The sequence below is a fragment of the Dendropsophus ebraccatus genome, unplaced genomic scaffold (assembly GCF_027789765.1).
Source record: "Dendropsophus ebraccatus isolate aDenEbr1 unplaced genomic scaffold, aDenEbr1.pat pat_scaffold_1151_ctg1, whole genome shotgun sequence".
NCBI lineage: Eukaryota > Metazoa > Chordata > Amphibia > Anura > Hylidae > Dendropsophus > Dendropsophus ebraccatus.
This window is the reverse complement of record NW_027208568.1, coordinates 3,510-28,107: the sequence shown is the minus strand read 5'-3', so window position 1 is coordinate 28,107 and position 24,598 is coordinate 3,510. Positions and strand designations below refer to the sequence as shown.

The following is a 24,598-nucleotide window of genomic DNA, read 5'->3' as shown; positions in this document are numbered from 1 at the left end:
AGCTCTGCATTGGTGTCCTGTCCCGCTGTAAACCGCACTCTTTTTAACCCTATGAATTTAAGGCAGTTGAAGTCCCCATTGTGTTGTGTGTGCACGTGTTCCACAATTCTTGTAGTTGCTTTTTTGTTTTTAATGGCATAAATATGTTCATAGAATCTCCGATTCAAAGCTCGTAGAGTTTTCCCTATGTAGAACACGCTGCACACACACACAATGGCATAGACTACTCCTTTAGTCTTGCAACATATGAAATCATTTACGTTACAATCTATTCCTCCCAGATTTATTGTTTTGACTGTAAGGGCTTGTTCACACCATGAGCAATCGCCATACTTAAACATTCCTTTAGGTGTCATGGATTTTAACCACATGGGTTCTTGCAGATCCTTGTTGCTTTTAAATTTGCTATGTACTAACATGTCCTTTAAGTTTTTACACCTCCTGAAGGCTATTGTCGGTTTTTCTGTAATCTCGTCTGCCAGTACGGGGTTGTTTCTTATGAGATACCAGTTTCTATTTATTACTTCTTTTATTATTGTTGCCATGGGACTATATTTGAAGGTAAGTGTAAATTTTTGTGAACTTTCACTGTTATACGTTTTCCCTTTTTTCTTTTCTTTTAGCAATAGGGTTCTATTCTTACAGAAAGCCTTCTCCTCTGCCCGACGGAGCTCCTCAATGGGATATCCCCTTACCAGCAATCTATTAGTGAGTTCACTTGCTTTTTCTCTAAATAGAGCATCTGTACTGTTTATGCGCCTTAATCGCAAATATTGCCCATACGGTAGGGCAGATTTTACATGGGGAGGATGGTAACTCTTGTGGTGGAGGAGAGAATTACAAGCGGTTGGTTTACGGTAACTGACTATTTCGATGTTGTTATTTACTATTTTTACTGTTGTGTCTAGAAATTCTAGCTCTGACTGACTCATTTTACTGGTAAAAGACATGTTATAATCATTGTTATTAATGTATGCTATGAAATCACTGAATGCCTCTGGAGTGTCATTCCAATCATTCCAAATTATAAAAATGTCATCCACAAAGCGGTAGTACACGCCCACCGCTCTTATGAATGGATTTCTTTAATTGAAAATAATATTTCTTTCAAACTTGGCTAAAAAAAGGTTAGCCAAGGTACATGCTACGGGCGTACCCATAGCTGGCGTACCCAGCACGTCACTACAGGTATATCACCTGAGACCTGCGGGAGGAGCGTCATCCGAGGAAGGGCGCATGCGTGCGAAATGGCCATCATGACATAGCAGTGTTGGTTTGGCGTCTGCTCCGACTGAGTGCGTGATCGGATGTTTTATCGCACTAATAATATGAAATAAAGCTTGAAGATTATACACCGTAACCGGGTGAGGGCCCTTATCTTTTTTTACTACTCATTCAGTATTTGACCTCCATTATACTTACTAAAAGATGCTGGTAAAGCTGGGTGACCTCTATTATACTGGCTATAGAGTGCTGGGAAAGCTGGGTGACCTCTATTATACTCGCTTTAGGGAGCTGGGAAAGCTGGGTGACCTCTATTATACTGGCTATAGGGAGCTGGGAAAGCTGGGGGACCTCTATTATACTCGCTTTAGGGAGCTGGGAAAGCTGGGTGACCTCTATTATACTGGCTATAGGGAGCTGGGAAAGCTGGGTGACCTCTATTATACTGGCTATAGGGAGCTGGGAAAGCTGGGTGACCTCTATTATACTGGCTATAGGGAGCTGGGAAAGCTGGGGGACCTCTATTATACTGGCTATAGGGAGCTGGGAAAGCTGGGTGACCTCTATTATACTGGCTTTAGGGTTCTGGGAAAGCTGGGTGACCTCTATTATACTGGCTATAGGGAGCTGGGAAAGCTGGGTGACCTCTATTATACTGGCTATAGGAAGCTGGGAAAGCTGGGTGACCTCTATTATACTGGCTTTAGAGAGCTGGGTGACCTCTAACTGGCAGAAAGAGTTAATACTACACGATGTACAGCCATGTAATTCATTCCCCCAAACCCATATGTAGTGTAGGGCAGGGCTGTTTTTGGTTAGGGGGCAGTGATAGCAGCAAATGTTATTCCCATAAGGCTCTGGTGTGCTCTGCTATGTTAGGAAGGCAGCAGGTGTCAGGTGCACTGTACCCACAGACCCCCAGCTTCCCACTCGTACCTTCAGTGGGGAGCCGAAAACACTGCATCACCACTGAGCAGGAAGTAGTGGAGGCTGAGGTGTTTGCTGTCATTGCAGGACAGGCTGAGGCTCGGGGACAGACTGCCAGCAGAGGTGGGTGATGGCCCCAATATTACTGATGTACAGCCCCCCTGCACTCTGTCACAGTACCCCCGGCAGGATCAGGGGGTGGGGCTTGCCATCCGGGGGCGGGGCTTGTCAGAATATTCATCTGTTTGTGTGGGGCAAGTTAATGTCCCAACAAGCCCCACCCCCGGACGACAAGCCCCACCCCCTGTATTTGATTTTTCCAGTGGGCAATGTTCCTAGATTTACTGACGTTGAGAAACACGTGATGTGGTTCTGCTGTGTTTTGGTTGATCTCCCTGAGGTTAACCATCATTCTCTTAAAGCGATTCTGTACACACAACCTGACACGACCCCCCGTCAAATAGCTGCTTTTAACCCAAGATCTGTCCTGGGGTCCGTTCAGCAGGTGATGCAGTTATTGTCCTAAAAAAAATGTTTTAAACTTGCAGCCTGTGCCAAACGGGAGTATCTGTGCTCTAACTTTGCACCACCCCTCCATCCCTCCTCCCCACCCTCTTCATCATTAGGAATGCCACTGGAACATTTTCTCCATGCTGAACACTGCACAGGTGCTTAAAGGGTATCTGTAAGCTCCTGGGCCCTACCTGAGGTGCTGACAGTGTGCTGTAGCTGGCAGCCCCCAGTGAGCATGGTGCCTTTTTGGTAATTTTCCGTGCAGCGGATTATGTTCATTCTTATGTCTCCTACTGTACTAAAGAGTCACAGAGCTGTTGTTCGTGCCACACTCTTGTATGCATCCTCCTCCCTCTTCATTAATAATCCATGCTGCCGCCCTTCTGCTCGCTCAGCTTTCAGATCATAAACACTCAGGTATAATTGAATCTATACTCCCCATTTGTGTTGGAGGTGGTCTAGGGCTAAATCACCTGTATAGAGACCTGCCAGCTGTTTATTCTCTGGTTCAAATCCCCTGATGGAAATTATATAGATGTCTTTTTTTTCCTCATTATTGTATCATTTTTAAGGCAATGTTCACATACAGTATTTTTTGCTCAGTATTTTGGTCAGAATTTTGCAACCAAAACCAGGAGTGGATTGAGAACACAGAAAGGCTATGTTTTGACACTGTTGAAATTGAGTGGATGGCCGTCATTTAATGGCAAATATTGGACGTTGTTTTAAAAGAATAGTGATTATTTCCTATTAAATGGCAGCCATCCACTCAATTTCAACAGTGTGTGAACATAGCCTTTTTGTGTTTTCAATCCACTTCTGGTTTTGGTTGCAAAATATTGACCAAAATACTGAGCAAAAATACTGTGTGTGAACAATAAAAACCTTAAAAATGATACAATAATGAGAAAAGACTATTTAATTTCCATCAGGGGATTTGAACCAGAGAACAAACTGCTGCCACGTCATTAGACAGGTGAGCTACCCCCTAGACCACAGCTCCAACAGATTAGGGAGAAGAAATTCAATTATACCTGAGTGTATCTTTCAGCTATAAACTGCCAACACAGGACTGATCTGCAATCTGACAGCTGAGCGAGCAGGAGGCCGGGCAGCATTGATTATTCATAAAGAGGGAGGAGGATGCATGCCAGAGTGTGGCACGAACAACTACTCTTTGAATCTTTAGTACAGTAGGAGACATAAGATTGTACATAATCCACTGCGCTGAAAATTACCAAAAAGACACCATGCTCACTGGAGGCTGCCAGCTACAGCACACTGTCAGCCATGCTGAAGCACTGGAGGTCGGCCGGCCCGCCCCCCAGTGGCAGGGAATTCCCTCCCCTCTATGATGCAGCTCCATTGATTCTAATGGAAGCCGCGTCATAGAGGGGAGGGAATTCCCTCCCACTGAGGGCGGGCCGGCCAACCTCCAGTGCTTCAGCATGGCCCAGCATCGCTGGATAGAATGGCGCCATACACGGGAACTGGGCCACGGTTAAAAAAAACGAACCGCGGGGACCGGCTTCCCCATGACGGCTTCCCCATGACAGGGTGTTAAATTCAAGAGGATTTACCTGGTGGTACATCCTCTTTAACAATCCAACCCATGTGCCGGGCTGACACAGTGCGGAATTGGAGGCAATCTGCCTGGAGCATTCCTAATGATGAAGAGAGTGGGGAGGAGGGACGGAGGGGTGGTGCAAAGTAAGGGCACAGATATTTCCATTTGGCACAGGCTGCAAGTTTAAAAGTTGTTTTTTAGGACAATAACTGCATCACCTGCTGAACGGACCCCAGGATAGATCTTGGATTAAAAGCAGCTATCTGCCGGTACAAGTGGTTTTGGGGGGGGGGGGGGTCAGATTGTGGGGTACAGAGTCGCTTTAAGTACCAAACTAAAGCATTCAAAGTGTTCCGAGTATTCAAAGTATCAGCGGGTCTAAGTCAGCAAGTCTGACCATAACGTGTACTGTGCTTTTTAGAAATTACAAGTAAAAGTTTGCACTTTTTTTTAAGTACTTGCTGGACTCTGTAAGTCCATGCACTACACTTAAATCTACACCAACTTTAATGGTCATGTGCAGGGCTGATTTTAGACTAAATGTGGCTCTGGGCAAATTTGAAGGCTGTGCCACAAATGCTGAAATATTGTGAGAACAATTTATGGTCCCCATACACTTCACACTTCACCACTGACACGGATATCAGTGTAAGGGGCTCTCTGGACAGTCCTCTGACAGATGATGGGAGTGGGAATGATGGAAAATAAATGCCTAACCTCTTTGTTCTCAGAGAGATAAGCTGCCATGAGATCTGTCTGGCTGTGGCTTACCCCTCCCATAGGGAACACAGGAACACTCAGCTGTGCTGAACATTCCTGTGTATAGGGAGGATGGGGCCGGATGGGAGAGGTAATTGTCAGCTGAGGGTTTCTTCCCCCCGGCAGTTATTGAAAGTGTATGGTCACTCTAAGGGCCATATTACACGGACCGATATTCTGGATAAGTGAGCGCCAATCTAGTAGAACAGTTATAGAACGATGTCTGTGCAACCTTTGCTGTATATAGTAAATAATAAGATTTTACTGCACTACCTGATCACATTCCCCAGTGTCCTCAGGCCTTGTCCTGTGGAATTTTCCAGTCACTGCAGCTCTCACTTCTGGTACCATATCCTGAAGTAATAGGACACTCAGCCAATCATTGGCCAAGGATGGAACCAGCGGCTGCAGCCAGTGATTGGCTGAGCGGTTTGTCACTTCAGAAATGGGACCAGCTGCCTGATTCGGAGGATTATCTCTCCGTGTTTTAGAGTCCTTAGTAACATTCAATCAGTTCAGAAGGGGGCATGCCAGGACTGCTGCTAGTGTTGTAACTATTTATAAGCAAACTATTTATAAGCATTAATATATATCGCTATATCAGGACCAAATATTGCCTCAATACTGTTACTGAAGAAAACACACTATATACAGACCGATATTACCGCCATAGAGTAACTGAAGGACTAAATAACATAAGGACTGAATAATTTTTTCTTAATTAAAAACAGTGTATTGCCTTAGTGATGCCTCATATGCTATTCATGGGAGCGCTGCAGCCAATCACCGGCCTCAGTGGCCACGTGCAGCAATTACATATGACTGATGAGGCCAGAGAATGGCTGCAGTGCTCCTATGTACGGTCTATGGTGACTTCACTTCAACACTTCTGCTGGGGTCAGTGGAGTCAGCAGTGGCGTTATATAATATACATTGTATACATCAGTTCAAGTGGCAATAGAAAAGTCTCTCAAAAGTTTCTCCATACGCAGTTTAGTCAAACATCAGTCCTTTTATTTAGGGGCGTAGCTAGGATTCACGGGGCCCCATAGCAAAAAACTGTAAGGGCCCCCCCCCCCTCCCCTACGCACAAGAAAAAGCACTGCATATATATATATATATATACTAGAAAATGTACCCGGCGCTGCCCGGGTATAAAGTGTCAGTGTGTTAATTAGGTGCCCAGGAGGCCAAGCTAAAGGTATTGTTTCATCTGAGTTAATCAGTGGAATTAGTGTATACCTGTAGTGCATAGTTGGAGGGGTTCTGTATACCCACAATGTATAGTTTTTTAGGGTCTCGCATATCTGTAGTGCATAGTTGGGGGCTGTATACCTATAGTGTATAGTTGAGGGAGGTCCTGTATACCTGCAGTGTACAGTTGGTGAAGGTCCTGTATACCTGTACTGTATAGTTCGGGGGTCCTGTATACCTGTAATATATAGTTGGTGCTGTATACCTGTAATGTATAGTTGGTGGAGGTCTTGTATACCTGTAGTTTATAGTTTGAGGGTCTTGGATACCTGTAGTGTATAATTGGTGGAGGTCTTGTATACCTGTAGTATATAGTTCGGGGGTCCTGTATACCTGTAGTAAATAGTTTGAGGGTCCTGTATAACTATAGTATAGAGTTGGTGGAGGTCCTGTATACCTGTAGTGTATAGTTTTGGTGGTCCTATATACCTGTAGTATATAGCTGGTGGAGTTCCTGTATACATGTAGTATATTTGGGTCCTGTATACTTGTAGTATAGAGTTGGTAAAGGTGCTGTATACCTGTATTATAGAGTTGGTGTAGGTCCTGTATACCTGTAGTGTATGGTTTTGAGGTCCTGTATACCTGTAGTGTATAGTTTGGAGTCCTATATACCTGTAGTATATAGTTGGTGGAGTTCCTGTATACCTGTAGTGTATAGTTTTGGGGTCCTGTATACCTGTAGTGTATAGTTTGGGGTCCTGTATACCTGTAGTATATAGTTGGTGGAGGTCCTGTATACCTAAAGTATATAGTTGGTGGAGGTCCTGTATACCTGTAGTATATAGTTTTGGGGTCCTGTATACCTGTAGTGTAAAGTTTGGGGTCCTGTATACCTGTAGTATATAGTTTTGTGGAGGTCCCGTGCACTTGTAGTGTATAGTTTTGGGGTCCTGTATACCTGTAGTGTCCTGTATACCTGCAGGGTTGTATTTACCCGTATGGCAGTGTTATTCAGTCACAGTGTGTCGGTATTGGTCATGTCTGGTATGGGGGTGTTATCCAGTCACAGTCATGGTGGTATTGGTCAGGTCTGGTGTGGCGGTGTTATCCAGTCACGGTATGGTGGTATTGGTCAGGTCTGGTATAGCGGTGTTTTCCAGTCACAGTATGGCAGTATTGGTCAGGTCTGATATGATGGTGTTATCCAGTCACAGTTTGCCGGTATTGGTCAGGTCTGGTATGGCAGTGTTATCCAGTCACAGTATGGCGGTATTGGTCAGGTCTGGTATGACAGTGTTATCCAGCACAGTATGGCGGTATGGTCAGGTCTGGTATGGCAGTGTTATCCAGTCACAGTATGGCGGTATTGGTCAGGTCTGGTATGACAGTGTTATCCAGCACAGTATAGCGGTATTGGTCAGGTCTGGTGTGGCGGTGTTATCCATTCACAGTATGGCGGTATTGGTCAGGTCTTATATGACAGTGTTATCCAGTCACAGTATGGCGGTATTGGTCAGGTCTGGTATGACAGTGTTATCCAGCACAGTATGGCGTTATTGGTCAGGTCTGGTGTAGCAGTGTTATCCAGTCACAGTTTGGTATACCTGTTGTGTCCTGTATATACATGTACTGTATGGATGGAGTAGGGGGTCCTGTATATACATGTACTGTATAGAGGGAGTAGGGGGCCCTGTATATACATGTACTGTATAGATGGAGTAGGGGGTCCTGTATATACATGTACTGTATAGATGGAGTAGGGGGTCTACCAGTTATTACTGTGGATGTTGTGAGGCAGCTTCCCTAGCAACCATTGCTCCCTGTGAAAATGAAAGCAGTAATCCTATTGGTTGCTAAGGCTCCAACTGCCGTGTCTGCTGCAGCTAATTATATCACCTGTGTTTGCAGTGAGGAGATTTTCACATTCATCTCTATGGGGCGCCTCTCTTTCCCCTCCCCCTCCTGTACATCTGGCGGGGACGGGACCTTCGCAATAACCTTCCCGGGCACCCAATGTATCTGTGTGCCAAATTTGGGGTCAAACGGTTCAGGCATTTGGAAGTCTATAGAGGACAGACAGACAGAAGGACAGACAGACAGACTTTGATTTTTATGATATAGACTAGAAAATGTACTCGGCGCTGCCCGGGTATAAAGTGTCAGTGTGTTAATTAGATTTGTTCTAAGGTGCCCAGGAGGCCAAGCTAAAGGTATTGTTTCTAAGGTGCCCAGAAGGCCAAGCTAAAGGTATTGTTTCATCTGAGTTAATCAGTGGAATTAGTGTATACCTGTAGTGCATAGTTGGAGGGGTTCTGTATACCCACAATGTATAGTTTTTAGGGGTCTCGCATATCTGTAGTGCATAGTTGGGGGGGCTGTATACCTATAGTGTATAGTTGGGGGGGTCCTGTATACCTGTAGTGTGTAGTTGAGGGGGCTGTATATCTGTAGTGTATAGTTGAGGGAGGTCCTGTATACCTGCAGTGTACAGTTGGTGAAGGTCCTGTATACCTGTACTGTATAGTTCGGGGGTCCTGTATACCTGTAGTATATAGTTGGTGCTGTATACCTGTAATGTATAGTTGGTGGAGGTCTTGTATACCTGTAGTTTATAGTTTGAGGGTCCTGGATACCTGTAGTGTATAATTGGTGGAGGTCTTGTCTTTGTTTTTCTGCAAAAATTCTTTAACCTCCTGCTTCTGTGACACTGATAGAGTGTCACCAATCTTGACCGGAGGGGTTGGTTGTGACAAATTATTAACAGTGTTTGTCACCACCAAGGATTCCCTGTCTTTCAAGGGTTTGATCAAGTTTATGTGATAAACTTGGAAAGGCTTCCTTCTACCGGGTTGGTGCACCTTGTAGTTTACCTCACTGATCTTTTCTACAATTTCATAGGGACCTTGCCACTTTGCCAAGAATTTACTTTCTACAGTGGGAACAAGTATGAGGACCCGGTCACCTGGGCTGAATGTCCTGATTCTTGCAGAACGATTGTACATTCTACTTTGACCCTCTTGCGCCCTCTGGAGGTGTTCCTTTACTAGGGGCATTACAGTGGCTATACGGTCCTGCATTTGTGCTACATGCTCTATAACACTCTTGTATGGGGTGGACTCGCTTTCCCAGGTCTCTTTTGCAATATCCAACAAACCCCTAGGGTGACGACCATAGACCAACTCGAAGGGAGAGAACCCTGTGGAGGGCTTGGGGCACTTCCCTAATAGCAAACATCAGGTAAGGTAGTGAGTGATCCCAATCATGACCATCTTTTTCCACTTTTTTTAACATATGTTTCAGGGTTTTATTAAACCTCTCGACTAACCCGTCTGTCTGGGGATGATATACAGAGGTATGTAGGTGTGAGATTTTGAACAGTTTGCATAGATCCTTCATCACCTTTGACATAAACGGGGTACCTTGGTCGGTCAAGATTTCTTTGGGGATCCCCACCCTGGAAAACATATAAAACAATTCACGTACAATTGTTTTAGATGCGGTGTTTCTTAGGGGCACAGCCTCAGGATAGTGGGTCGCATAGTCTAAGACAACTAAGATGTACTGGTGTCCCCTAGTCGACTTTACAATGGGCCCCACTAAGTCCATTGCAATGCGGTCAAAAGGTACCTCTATGATGGTGAGCGAGACCAAAGGACTGCGGAAATGTGACACTGGGGCGCTAAGCTGACATGTGGGGCACGACTCACAGTATTTTTTAATGTCATCATAAATCGCAGGCCAATAAAACCTCTGGAGGACTCTCTCCTGTGTTTTATCTGTCCCCAAGTGTCCCCCAAGAACATGATTATGGGCCATGTCCAATACCTGACGCCGGTTCGGCTTAGGAACCAGAAGCTGTTCCACAACCTCGTCATTATTCTTAGTGACTCTATAGAAGAGATCGTTAGTCACAGAAAAATGTGGAAATCTTTTTTCAACATCTGGTTCCTGAGGTACCCCATTCACAACAGCGACCTGCTCTCTCGCACTTTTGAGAGTGGGGTCCTGCAACTGTGCAGTACCAAAATTATCCCTGGACACCTCTAAGTCTGGAACATTCTGGTCAGTGGGAGGAGCCTCTTCCTCACCAGCCAGGACCTGCAAAGGAAAAGCATCATTTTCATCCTGTACATTTCTATCATTTACCGTGGGTAACTCAATAGACTTAGGGATATCCTCACTCCTTTCAGGGGATTTTCTTTTTCCCCATAGAGCCCAGAACAATGGAAAATCACGCCCCAATATCACATTATGCATAAGGTTTTTAACCACACCCACTTCATATTGTACAGCGCCTAGTTCAGTCCCGACATTAGCCAGCACTATAGGGTACACTTTTGTATCACCATGTATGCACACCACACTCATATGTTTGTTTGACACAAAGTCCCCAGTCACCAGGCTGGCATGCACCAAGGTGACAAGGCTCCCTGAGTCCAGCAACGCCTTAGCAGGGAAGTCATTGACAGTAATGTTGCAGACTTGCGGTTCAGTCTCTAGTCCAGTGACTGCAACAAAGACGGTTCCGCAAATAGCGACTGACGCCGGCTAGCGTCACACTCCATGGGCTCACTGGTAAGGGGGCAATGGGCAGAGATATGTCCCGTCTCATGGCATCTCCAGCACTGGATAGGGCCTGGTCTCCTTGACAGGGAGTCCTTTTTAGGGCCACTTAGCCATCTGGGACCAGCGCCAGTCTTTTGCTCCTGAGCGCTCTTCCCTCTATCAGCCCCCCTCCACACTCCCCCAATAGATGGAAGTCTCTTACCAGCTGACGGCACAGATCTGGCACTCCGGGGAGGTGAAGATGCTGCAGGAACATCATGGAGGTAGTCCTCAGTCGCATGGAACCTCTCCACAAGGTTGACAAGTTCGTCTGCATTCTTAGGGTCACCTTGTCCCACCAAGCGTTGCAGATCAGCAGGAAGTGCTCGAAGGTAGCGATCCATCACAACCCTCTCTAGGATCTGTGCAGGAGTAGAGGTGTCTGGCTCCAACCACTTTCTTGCCAAATGGATCAGATCATACATCTGGGACCTTGCTTACCTTGTCCAGACTGTAGCTCCAGTTGCGGACCCTCCGGGCACGGACAGCAGCAGTAACTCCTAGTCGGCAAGTATCTCTTCTCTTAGCCGAGGATAGTCTTTGACCTCTTGCTCACTGAGGTCATAGTAGGCCTTTTGAGGTTCGCCTGTTAAATAGGGAGCAATGACCTCTGCCCACTCAGTGGATGGTAACTTCTCTCGCTCAGCCACACGCTCAAAGACAGTTAAGTAGGCCTCAACATCGTCATCAGCAGTCATCTTTTGCAGCGCACGCCGCACAGCTCTTCTCACAGAAAAAGTCTCTGGAGCAGCTGCGGCCGCTGGCTGTGGATTAGCACCTGCAGACGCCTCTTGCTTTCCTATCAGGTGCTCAATAAGTTTCTGTTGTTGAGCCATCATTGTCTGTTCATGGCACAGGTTAGCGTTTGTCAGAGCCTGTTGTTGCTGCCGATTAGCCTGCTCATGGCGCAGGTTAGCGTCTGTCAGAGCCATGTTTCTGTTGCAGACTCACTTGCATTAACTGCTTCACATTTCCTCCATGTTGCTTGACTGTTTCTGGAGTGAAGCAGCAGCCTTCACCCAGGACATAAGCAGCTTGTAGCCAAGTTGATGCACACGTTGCCCCTAGCAACCGTTTTGCCCGCTCCGCAGCCCCAATTGTAAGGATTCTTCCCGGGGGATGGTGTGTTTGGACCCAGTTCACATCAGGCTTGGACTTATAAAAGATCAACTTGGCTGTTTTATTTGCAGCAATAAACAGTCCAGTAAATCCAGGCCCGGCAACAGTAAATAATAGCTCAGCAGCATAACACTGCTGAGCAACAGATCCCTCCTGGACTCACCATCTCATACTTAGGTATGTAGGCAGTAACCTAGGTGAGATGTACACCCCCTCAAACACTTCTCCTGTGACATGTCCACAATATATATACATATATATATATATGCGTGATGTCACCAAAAAATAAAATCTCCTGTGGCCAGAAGCAGAATCCTGCCTGCAGCCACAAAATTAACAGGCAGAGCAGAGAGCCAATGGCTTCTTGCTCTATCAGTCCACTAGGAGCCCTTACAGATAAATACATAGGTGCAGGAGCAGAATGCCTTCTGCTTAACCTCTCATGTACTCCAGTGTGTAAGTAACCCAATGTCCTAAGACAAGGAAATCTTTGCTCTACTGCTGTTGCACTGATAACCCCTGACCTCTGCACAGCAGGCAGTGAGAACAGAGATCAGGGGTTATCAGCAAAGTTTTTTTTGTTTTCCTTCTTCTTCTGTTAACCTTTTTTTGTGTGTTGCGGCATGTAAGGAAACATTGGGTCACTTATACACTGCAGTACATAAGGGGTTATGCAGAAGGACTCAGGAGGCTCTTATCTTCTCCCCCGGGCCCCCCCCTGCAATGGCCCCATAGCAACTGCCTACCCTGCCTCTATGGTAGCTACGCCACTGCTTCTATTTCCAGCAAAGAAGGCACAGCAGACGCAAAACAACTATGGCTTGACTTCAGCAAACAGAATATAGAGTCCAAGTGACACAAAACTCACAGGTCCTTTTCAATTGCAGGTTCACCCACCTGGATGTCGAAAGGTGTAATGGCACAGCTTTCAGACCCCCCACCAGCTTCCCAGCTGACACACTCTACTTCAAGTCCAACAAACTCCAGAGATGGAACCACACCCCCCAGCTCTGCTAAACTACTTAGATTATATCAGGCTACAGAAAACCCAACCTGGAATATGTGGAAGCAGTCTCCCACCCATCTCTAAAGGTGCCTTTCCACAGTAATATTTATCTGACAGGTTTTTGAAGCCAAAGCCAGGAACAGACTATGAACAGGGAACCAGGTCATAAAGGAAATACTGAGATTTCTCCACTTTTCAAATCCATTCCTGGCTTTGACTTCAAAAATCTGTCATCTAAATCTCTCTGTATAAAGGCATCCCAAGACTGCTCCAGTGAAAGGCTGACCCCGATCAGCCATACTATTTAAAGGGGTTGCACAAAAACACCTCCAACACCAACCAAGCACGGATCGTGGGGCGCAGGTCCAATAGAATAAGGATATTGTAGTATAAAAATATTTATATTTATTGAAACTCAACGCGTTTCGGAACCGCACCGGTTCCTTTCTCAAGAGTCATAATAGTACACGCAAAAAAAACACAGTTCATATAAAAGAGTTAGGGATATGACATCAGAATATAGGGGAGGAGGGAACACACCCACTTAGAACAGGTGGAGCAAATCTCTATTATTAAGACAAAAGTGTTACAATATATATAAAATACACTGATAAAAACACTATATCTAGAGACATTATATACAAAAATAATTGCGACTGTGCGATGAGCTCTTCCTCAAAACGACCCATGAAAAGATTGGCGAAAACTAGGGGAGAAACGAGAGCCATCGCACAGCCTTTGATCTGACGGAAAAATGTTATCACCAAAAGCAAAAGCATTGTGTTCTAAAATAAAACGCATACCACGTAAAATAAATGTGGATTGTGACAATGGTAAAGACATATCATTAGATAAATAATAATGTGCCGATTTTAATCCCAGTTCAATATCAATATTAGAATAAAGCACTGCTACATCTAATGAAATAAAAGCAAAATTCGTAGGTAAATGAAGAGACTGAAGTTCAGAAATGAGTTGTGTTGAATCTTTCAAAAAAGACGGTAATGTCACAGACATATTTTTGAAGAAATAAATCAATGTAGTGAGAAAGGTTGCTAGTGAGAGAGCCCACCCCGCGAAATAATAGGTCTACCAAGTGGTTTACTTTCACACTTGTGTACTTTTGGCAAATAATAAAAATAAGGAAAATTGGTATTAGTAACTAATAAAAAATCTTTTCATTTTTATTGAGAAATCCTTCACTGTATTGCCTCCTGTATCAAAGCATTGTAGGCAATGGTATACTCATGGGTAGGAATGCTATTTAACTCGATGTAGTATTCAGTATCTGAGAGTATTCTATGAGACTCTTCGAGGTAGTCAGATCTATTCAGTAAAAACAGTCCCACCACCCTTATCAGCGGGACATATTATCAGGTTGTGAATTGGATCTAAGGGTGTTTAAGGCTGTTCTTTCACCCCTAGTTAGATTATCCTTGTGAACACTATTATAAACAACACTATTGATATCTCTTAAATCATTTGAGTACCAATGACTGGAAAGTCTCAATAAAATGACCTTTGTTTTGTAAAGGATAAAAGTTAGATTTATTTTTAACCGAGACATGTGAAAAGGTATCTAAAGGGACATCAGTATTAGAAGGTAACGGTATGTGGTTAGTACATTCTTTTAAACTAGAATGAGCTTGAGAGTTAACTTACGTAATAAAATCATTAATATCTAAAAAAGTTTAAAATTATTAGGATATGATACCGGACAAAAAGATAAGCCCTTATTTAATAGACTTATTCATTTTGATTGAGGATATTGAGAAGATAGATTAAATAATTTCATCGTACCTGGCGAGTCAGTGGATGAAGATTTTATATACAGGTCTATTTTTCCTTTTTGTCCTTTTTGTCTAATCCATCCTCGGCAGCCTCTAGGTATGTTTTTCTTTTTCCTTTTTCCTTCTGACTGTGGGAGTGATAATGGTTTCGGGATTTTCTGAAAGAAGTGTGAGATCTTCTGTGTCTGGCTGTTTGAAGATGTGTGGAGCATGTAGTGCAGCCTCCACTAGTGCAGGTCGGGAGTCTAAAAAAACTGATGTTGCTGAACAGTTTTAGAGAAGAAGAGTGGTAACGCGTTGAGTTTCAATAACTATAATATTTTATACTACATATCCTTATTCTATTGGACCTGCGCCCCACGATCCGTGCTTGGTTGGTGTTGGGAGGTGTTTTTGTGCAATCATTCCTTTGGATAGCGGGAGTGCTGCGGTCCATTGTATATGCCAATACGAGTGTTGTGCCTCTCATTTAGCACAACCTCATCAGGTGAGGGTCTCCTTGCATGTTGGTCCCTCTCATTGTCTCTTATAATTTGATCCGCGCTATGCAGCGCTGTCCTTTCTATTTATTTAAAGGGGTTGGCCTCTTTATAAGTAAAATAGTTCAGTGTACAGTATTAGTTAGTGTACTTACTGTATATACTGACAACAGCTCCCAGTGTGCCTCTTAGACCTATAAAATCCTGACTCCCCTCCTCGAGGGCTGTGCTGTCCTGCTCTGTGGTGTTTCTGTCCATAAACTGGCTGACATGGAGGAGCATGTTGGCCATGCCCTGCCCCCCAAATATCCAAGACTGAGCCTGTTTATGCCTATGGTGGACACTGGGGACGTGGGGCTATGGTCATATGCTCCTACATGTCGGCCATCTTATGGACAGAAACACACACAGAGCAGGAAAGCACAGTCCTGGAGGAGAGGGAGCCCGATTTTAGCTCTATGAGTCACACAGGGAAGCTGCTGTCTAGTATATACAGTGAGTACACTTACTAATACTGTACACTAAATAATTTTACTATAAAATGGCCAACCCTTTAACAAAAGTGTCAGTAACCAAAAGACACCAGCTCACTTCAACAGGCCAGGTGTGGTGGCTTGTTTTGTATTGGTGGCTTTATTCCTCAAAATGCTCGGTAACATTCCATGTTGTCTATATTATATACACACAAATGCATGCACACACATACACATACTAACACATCTATTAAAACACATTATTCAAATCCAAAACATCCAGTACACATACTATTCACATGAGCATGTAACACATAGTACATTCATGCATTATACACATAACATTCATACACATTAAAACTACACACCACATATACAATCAGGGTCGGACTGGGCCACCGGGGAGCCGGGGAAACCCCCGGTGGGCCCCTCCCCCTTTCTCCCCCCTGGTGGGTCCCTGAACAGGAGGCTCCCTGTTCAGCAGATCCAGGCCCAACATAAGCCTTCTGCAGACTATGGCCCTAGGACACTCCTGTCAACCTCCTAACTATCCTGGCAGGGGCCCCACGTGTCCCCCCTGTGTCCCCCCCGAACGGTCTCTGAGAGGAGAAGCCCCGGCACTTCCTGCATACAGAGTGTCTATGGGCTTCCTCTGTGCAGGGGGCGTGTCTTAGGGCAGCAGGAGCTCTGGGTGCTGTTATCTGTATGGACCAAGAAACAGTGCAGAGAGCAGGAAGTGCCGACACAGGACGGCTGGAGGCAGCACAGAGAGAGGGTTGAGAGGATGGGTAATGTCATCTAATGGCCTCCAGCCATCCTGCCTGGGCAATCCAGAGTGCAGGTGCCTGGTCCCCTCTACATTGTGCAAATACTCCTTCCCCACAGCACAATAGCCACCTCCTCCCTCCAGCCCTGTACATATTCCCTCTCTGCCTCCAGCCCTGTATATATCCCCCTCCCCTACCTCCAGCCCTGTATATATCCCTCCTCCCTCCAGTCCTGTATATATCCTCCCCTACCTCCAGCCCTGTATATATCCCCCTCCCTCCAGCCTTGTATATATCCCCCTCCCTCCAGCCCTGTATATATCCCCCTCCCTCCAGCCCTGTATATATCCCCCCTACCTCCAGCCCTGTATATATCCCTCTCTGCCTCCAGCCCTGTACATATCCCCCCTCCAGCCCTGTATATATCCCTCCTCCCTCCATCCTGTATATATCCTCCCCTACCTCCAGCCCTGTATATATCCCCCTACCTCCAGCCTTGTATATATCCCCCTCCCTCCAGCCCTGTATATATCCCCCATACCTCCAGCCCTGTACATATCCCTCCTCCCTCCAGTCCTGTATATATCCCCCCTACCTCCAGCCCTGTACATATTCCCTCTCTGCCTCCAGCCCTGTACATATCCCCCCCCCACCTCCAGCCTGTATATATCCCTCCTCCCTCCAGTCCTGTATATATCCCCCCTACCTCCAGCCCTGTACATATTCCCTCTCTGCTCCAGCCCTGTACATATCCCCCCCCCACCTCCAGCCCTGTATATATCCCTCCTCCCTCCAGTCCTGTATTTTATCCCCCTACCTCCAGCCCTGTATATATCCCCCCTACCTCCAGCCTTGTATATATCCCCCTCCCTCCAGCCTTTATATATCCCCCCTACCTCCAGCCCTGCATATATCCCCCTCCTTTCAGCCCTGTATATATCCCCCCTACCTCTAGCCCTGTATATATCCCCCTACCTCCAGCCTTGTATATATCCCCCTCCCTCCAGCCCTGTATATATCCCCCCTACCTCCAGCCCTGTATTTATCCCCTCAGCCCTGTATATATCTACCCTCCCTCCAGCCCTGTATATATCCCTCCTCCCTCCAGCCCTGTATATATCCCCCTCCCTCCAGCCCTGTATATATCCCCTCTCCCCCAGCCCTGTATATATCCCCTCCCTCCAGCCCTGTATATATCCCCCTCCCTCCAGCCCTGTATATATCTACCCTCCCTCCAGTCCTGTATATATCCCTCCTCCCTCCAGCCCTGTATATATCCCCCTCCCTCCAGCCCTGTATATATCCCCCTCCCTCCAGCCCTGTATATATCCCCCTCCCTCCAGCCCTGTATATATCCCCCCTCTCCTCCAGCCCTGTATATATCCCCCTCTCCTCCAGCCCTGTATATATCCCCCCTCCCTCCAGCCCTGTATATATCCCCTCTCCCTCCAGCCCTGTATATATCCCCTCTCCCCCCCAGCCCTGTATATATCCCCTCTCCCTCCAGCCCTGTATATATCCCCTCTCCCTCCAGCCCTGTATATATCCCCTCTCCCTCCAGCCCTGTATATATCCCCTCTCCCCCCCAGCCCTGTATATATTCCCTCCCGCCAACACTTTATATACCCTCTCCTCCAGCCCTGTATATATCCCCTCCCCCCCCAGCCCTGTATATATTCCCTCCCCCCCCAGCCCTGTATATATCCCCTCTCCCTCCAGCCCTGTATATATCCCCCCTCTCCTCCAGCCCTGTATATATTCCCTCCCACCAGCCCTGTATATATCCCCTCCCACCAGCCCTGTATATATCCCCTCTCCCCCCCAGCCCTGTATATATCCCCTCTCCCTCCAGCCCTGTATAATCCCCTCTCCCTCCAGCCCTGTATATATCACCTCTCCCCCCCAGCCCTGTATATATCCCTCCCGCCAGCACTTTATATACCCTCTCCTCCAGCCCTGTATATATCCCCTCCCCCCCCAGCCCTGTATATATTCTCTCCCCCCCCAGCCCTGTATATATCCCCTCTCCCTCCAGCCCTGTATATATCCCCCCTCTCCTCCAGCCCTGTATATATTCCCTCCCACCAGCCCTGTGTGTATCCCCTCCCCCCCCCAGCTCTGTATATATCCCCTCTCCCCATTGCCTGTATATATTCCCTCTCCCCCCAGCCCTGTATATATCCCCACTCTCCTCCAGCCCTGTATATATCCCCCCTCTCCTCCAGCCCTGTATATATTCCCCCTCCTTTCAGCCCTGTGTATATCCCCCCTCTCCCCCAGCACTGTATATACCCTCTCCCCTCAGCCTGTATATATCCCCCTCCCTCCAGCCCTGTGTATATCCCCCTCCCTCCAGCCCTGTATATATCCCTCCTCCCTCCAGCCCTGTATATATCCCCCTCCCCAGCCCTGTATATATCCCCTCTCCCCCAGCCCTGTATATATCCCCTCTCCTCCAGCCCTGTATATATCCCTCCTCCCTCCAGCCCTGTATATATCCCCTCTCCCCCCAGCCCTGTATATATCCCCTCTCCCCCAGCCCTGTATATATCTCCTCCTTCCAGCCCTGTATATATCCCCCTGTTATCGCTTATCTCATGGTGTATACTGTATATTGTGTTACCGCTTATCACTGGTCCATGGTGTATACTGTACATATTGTTACTGGTTATCACTAATCCCATGCTATATATAGTGTTACCAGTTATCACTGATCTCATAGTATATACTGTGCTGATGGCTGGATCATTAGTCCGTCTGTTATGTTGTACGTAATGGGCTCAATACATTATAATGGAACCTATCAACTGCAATTGGTGCTGAGCCCGTCACTTGCAATATGACAGGTGAGCAATGATCCAGCCATTGTTGGGGGCCTCAGCACTGAAACCCTGGCTGATCAAACTTTTTACATGTCAGTCTGACAATGTTTTAATGACCACTCTATGCCTTTCATGATGGACATTAGGCCTCACTCTCGCTTAAAGCCGCTGTACTAACGTAAAAGGTTTGTCACTGGTTAAATCCGTCTTTGTAGGGTGGGCCCCTAGAGTCAGTTTCCCTGGTGGGCCCAAGGTACCCCAGTCCGACACTGTATACAATAGATATACTTACTACCATTAGCAGCTAGCTGGGTGTAGAGCTGCACCCCCCTCACAGCAGGAGCACTGAGGTGCAGGAAGAGGAGCTCGAAAGGGGGGGGGGGGGTCTTAAGGGAGCACACACGGGGAGCACAGAATCGTGCAGCTTCTGTGTGATCCTCTTATAGCAGCAAATAGCTATAACAAGGGCTCACTCCCAGATGCTGCAGGAAGCTGTCAGTATGCTCCTGCCCCCAACACATACTGTAGCTGAGCAGTTTGGGGTGAGGAAAAGGATACAAAAAAGAATTCACTGAGGGAGGAGGATCATGGGAGCAGTGTGTGTGCTGAAGGAAAGTTCTAAATGATAACTTTTGGGGTACAGTGTTTGTATTTAGGGGTCTGGAATACTCTTGTGGTCTGATTTGGGGGGAGGGGAGTAGTACATTATTTATAATTTTTATATTTTTATTTTTGTATAACCCTTTGATGGCTACCCTCCCCAAATATTTGAAAAAAGTTTTATAATCAAGAACCATTCGGGCAACACTGTGCACAATAATTAACAATCCTGTTTTTTTTTTCTCTCCTTTTTTCTTTTACGTTGTTTACCATGTGGGAACAACATTGCAATATTGTTTTTATTAGATCGGACAATTCTGCATGGTAGGATACTAAATAGGTTTTGTTTTTGTTTACATATTTTTCATTGCAAAATGGAAAGGGGGTGATATAAACTTTTATTGGGGGAGGATATTTCTAATATTTTTAACTTTTTAAGTCCCCCTAGCAGACTTTTGAGAAGATCGCTGATCTGACAGGATAAAGGCAAGTATTTTACTCCCTCTGTCAAGGAAAATGATCGGGATCCCTGCAGTTCCGATCAGTCATGGACAGATAAACTCTTAAACGATGCACTCTCTATAGATTGCTGCATTTAAAGGGTTATTGGCGGCCTGCGGGCAGCAGCGTGGTTGCTTCTGCCTATCATTATGCCCGACTCCTGGCACATTAATGTATGCTGGGCTAATCACACACTTGGGTCATTGGCAGTAAGAACATATATAGTCGAGATGGGTAAATTTACAGTAGTAATGAAGCAAAGCACTTTTTAATGCTTGGCCGGCGACTTGTCAGATGTCTGCTTTGAACTCAGGAGTTTTTTTAGCATCATAATGAATTATGAAGCTGAGAGTTCCATAAGAGTTCAAAAGTGCAGTCTGTGGGATACATCTACTTTGACGTGATCTTCTTGTTTATATTGTGTATCATATGGTAAATGCTGTAATATATTACATAAGACCTAGGTTATAATAGCAGAATAAAATTATATACAGTATATTTTTTGGTTTCACAGATTGAAAATACAACTTTCAACAGAGCAAAGCTGATGAATGTTGGGTATTCAGAGGCAATAAAAGATGATGATTATAATTGCTTCATCTTCAGCGACGTTGATATTATTCCCATGGATGACAGGAATTTGTACAGATGTTCCAACAATCCTAAACATATGGCTAATTCTTTAGACAAGTTTAAATTTTAAGTAAGTTTGTTTTATATTACATCTTTAGCTAACTATAATCATTAACCTCTGTTGACTTCAACATGCTGAAAAGAATAAGGCAATACTTAGTTGTGACATCTTGTGGCCGAAAAGTAGTAACACATCGCTGAAAACAGATATTGGAAAACATAAGCAACCCATACAGAAATACCTTCAGGGTTTTCTGGACTAAAAGAGGACACTATCTGTGGCCCAGGGTTCCTGGACACTACAGAGTGACCTCACTGCAAGCGCCACCCCAATATAATGAAAAGAAATGAGCCAGCCAAGGGTAGTCTCACTATTGCAGCTCCACCCATTACTATGCTTTATTTAAGATTGCCTTATTCCCGGTTGCATCCGGAGAGACTGTTGCTACTAGTTACCACCGTTACAATAAATATACAACTACCGTTGTTTCTGAACCTTGGCATTGGTGTGATAATTGGTGCCCTGACTAAGGACAACGAAGAATCGTATGCCCAGCCTCCGCATGGTCAGGAGCCCGGTTCTCAGCTGTGTTGCCCTTGTGCCAAAACCGTGATAATCCTCTGCTCAGCAGCTGCCCTGGTTCCTGCCAGTAACAACACCCATCAGCAGAGTGGCCCCTAGGGGCCCAGGCATCGCACTAAGGTGTTCCTGCATTTGCTCTGCAATAGCATTCCTGTGTTCCTGTATCCTCTGCCCTGGTTCCTGTATTTCTGCCCTGGTTCCGCTGTTCCTGTCCTGTTATCACTAAGGTGTCCTCGTTCCTTGGAGTTCCTGTTGTTTATTCCTACACTCCCAGTTTCATCCCGCACCTGCATCCTGTGTGAACTTGACCCAAGCCGTGTCTGCTCCAACTACCACTCCTGCATCTGGTTATCCGCCTTGTGTGAACTGCACCGTGTGAACTGCACCTGTGTCTTCGTCCTCAGCATCTGTCACCTGCATCCATAACTTTCATCCGGTGTTCTGTGTGCATTATTGTCTTTACTGTCAGTTGGCAACACAGGTCATCTCACCCTTGCCATCTGGTCTTCCCGGACTAGCTGTTACGTGCCTTGTTTATCTCAAGAGGTAGCGACCTGGCATATCCTTCAGGAGTATCTTGTGAAGAACGGAGGATACGCTTAGACAAGGGATAGACGGGCACGTGACAGAGTGGGCTGATCCTGACAGTAACAAAACCCTTCCCTCTGTGACGCGGCTCACAGCCCGGACGGGGGTTTGCCTCAGCCCGGACCGGTGCTCAGTAATAGACTGGCAACGTGTGAGGAACCGGGCCACGGTGCAAAACAATGGCGGCGGCAGCAGCTTCCCCATGCCGACGCCATGTACCTGATGGTACATATGCTTTAAGTTATTATTGCACATCCTAATATTACATGGGGGTGGCTAGTGAATTTTTGAAGTAAACAAACTAATTAGTTGGCGAATTTCCGTGGGTTAATTGCTGGACATGTTATACAGGGATATATTGGCCTGTTCAGCATTGAATCGCTCAATGTAACAGTGCCCTACTACCTTTTCTTATTTTAGCGCCATAACTTTAAATTCCTGGGTTTCAGTGCTAAATAGGACAACCCAGCTATCATAAGCTATTTATTATACTGGTATCCAGTTATGTAGCTGAAGCCTAGCCATGACTACTGCCTTATGTCCTCTATAGCTACACAGTATAACTTACACAACCCTATTTTTTTTCCCAGATTACCTATGAAACTATATTTGGTGGTATAGTGGCTTTTACAAAAGAACAGTTTATAAAAATAAATGGATTTTCAAATCGGTTTTGGGGATGGGGAGGAGAAGATGATGAGCTTTATAACAGGTAAGTGATTCTGAATAAACCTATTAAGAAACAACAAAGGAAAAACAATAACACCATAGCAGAATGTGGCAGTCTCATCACAGCAAGCAATAAAGCAATCTATTGAAAGAATGTAAAAAAATATTTGGTAAGGGGTAATTTGAATTTTTATTATAAGGAAATTGTTTTACATTGTATTTAAATACATTTTCAAAGTCTCACTGTTATTTGCATTTTATTATTAAGTGCTGAGACCCTCACAAATCTCTAGGTATAGCTGAGAGAAGGGTTCAGTGCTGTGAGAAGGGTTCAGTGCTGTCTCTAACTCTTTGCAGGAGACTTATTGCATAGACTTATAATAGACACTGTCACTTTTATAAGTTAGTGGGAAGGGTTTTAAGCTGGAGATTGTGGGGATCTTAGTGTTGTCTGTAAGACTTTTAAAATTATTTCATTGGTCGGCATCTGGATGTTTCAGAACCCCAGCATTGCCATGCTAAGTTGTTGTTTTCAGCTTCTTCTGGCTCGTTTTACCAATGGTTGGGGGTGTCAACACCCAGACCCCGATTGAAAAAAAACTGTTTATATGGCTGATTAAAGGTTCGACACCAAAATCACCAACCGTGCATCCCTACATTAAATACATTAACTCGTCACGCTCCCGGTCTTCTCTGCTCCTTTTAAGGCTATACTCACACAAGGAATGAAAAAACTCAAAAGCACCCAAAACAACATCCATTGTAGCAAATATCAAACAAAGGCCATTGCATTAAAATCAAGGTACTATGGCCAGAAATAATTGATTATCAATATTTCTATGACCGTAGCAAGCAACAGCCGTTATTCAATACATGTGTGAACCATGGTCATTGTTTGCATCGACTTAATGCAACCATTTCTTTATGACAAGAAAAACTGCAACTCCCAACATGAACTGCCTATAGCAGTAGCAAATCCGGATATAAAAGCTCTCCTGCTCTCCAGACGGAGAGAACACACCACTTCCTGCAGGACATACAACAGCTGATAAGTTTTGAAGATTGGAGATTTTTTTTATAGAAGTAATACAAATCTCTGGCACTTTCTGACATCAGTTGATTTTGTTTTTACTGGAGTCCCCCTTTAAGCTGCCAAACCTGGGGAGGAGACTATCAATGTCATTATCAAATACATTATTAACCACACATATATAAAAAAAACACATATGTGTGCAAGAAATGTAGGTAGTTGTAGGGTGGGGCCTCTTTATTAGTTTTTTTCTAAAGTTGATCCGATTAGTCAATCTCAAAAAGTGTTATGAGTTGGGTTGAACAAGTTGGTAAGGAGTCATACAGAGTGCTATAAATATAACATATATCTGTTAACTCACTCACATTTTTTTCTCAGAGTGATAGCAGCAGGAATGAGGATTGAACGTTTAGATCCACAAATTGCCAATCCAAAGCAATTTACATAAAAGAGACCTGGAAATGAGAAAACGGGCAGAAGGTAATTATACAGACAGGAGACCCTCTGTACATTTGTACATACTCTAAAGTACTTTATCGCTTATATGGTGCAACATAGGCTATTATTACAGAACATTGTAGAGGTTCATGTGTATGGACTTGTGCGTGCTTTCCTTTTAAGTTGATGTGGCAGACATTACGATTTCAGCTGTTTTGGTTCGTATTTGCCCCTTTAAGTGATTCTCTAATGCTGCCTACAGCTCCACGAAGCAGTTTTGATGCATTTTCTTATTCAAGAGAAATACT

General features: G+C 45.2%; 1 pseudogene; it reads left to right on the top strand.

Moving 5' to 3' along the window:
• Positions 1–24,332, top strand: part of LOC138774956 (beta-1,4-galactosyltransferase 1-like) — a 48,384-nt pseudogene extending 24,052 nt beyond the window's left edge.
• Positions 24,333–24,598: the final 266 nt, after the last annotated feature.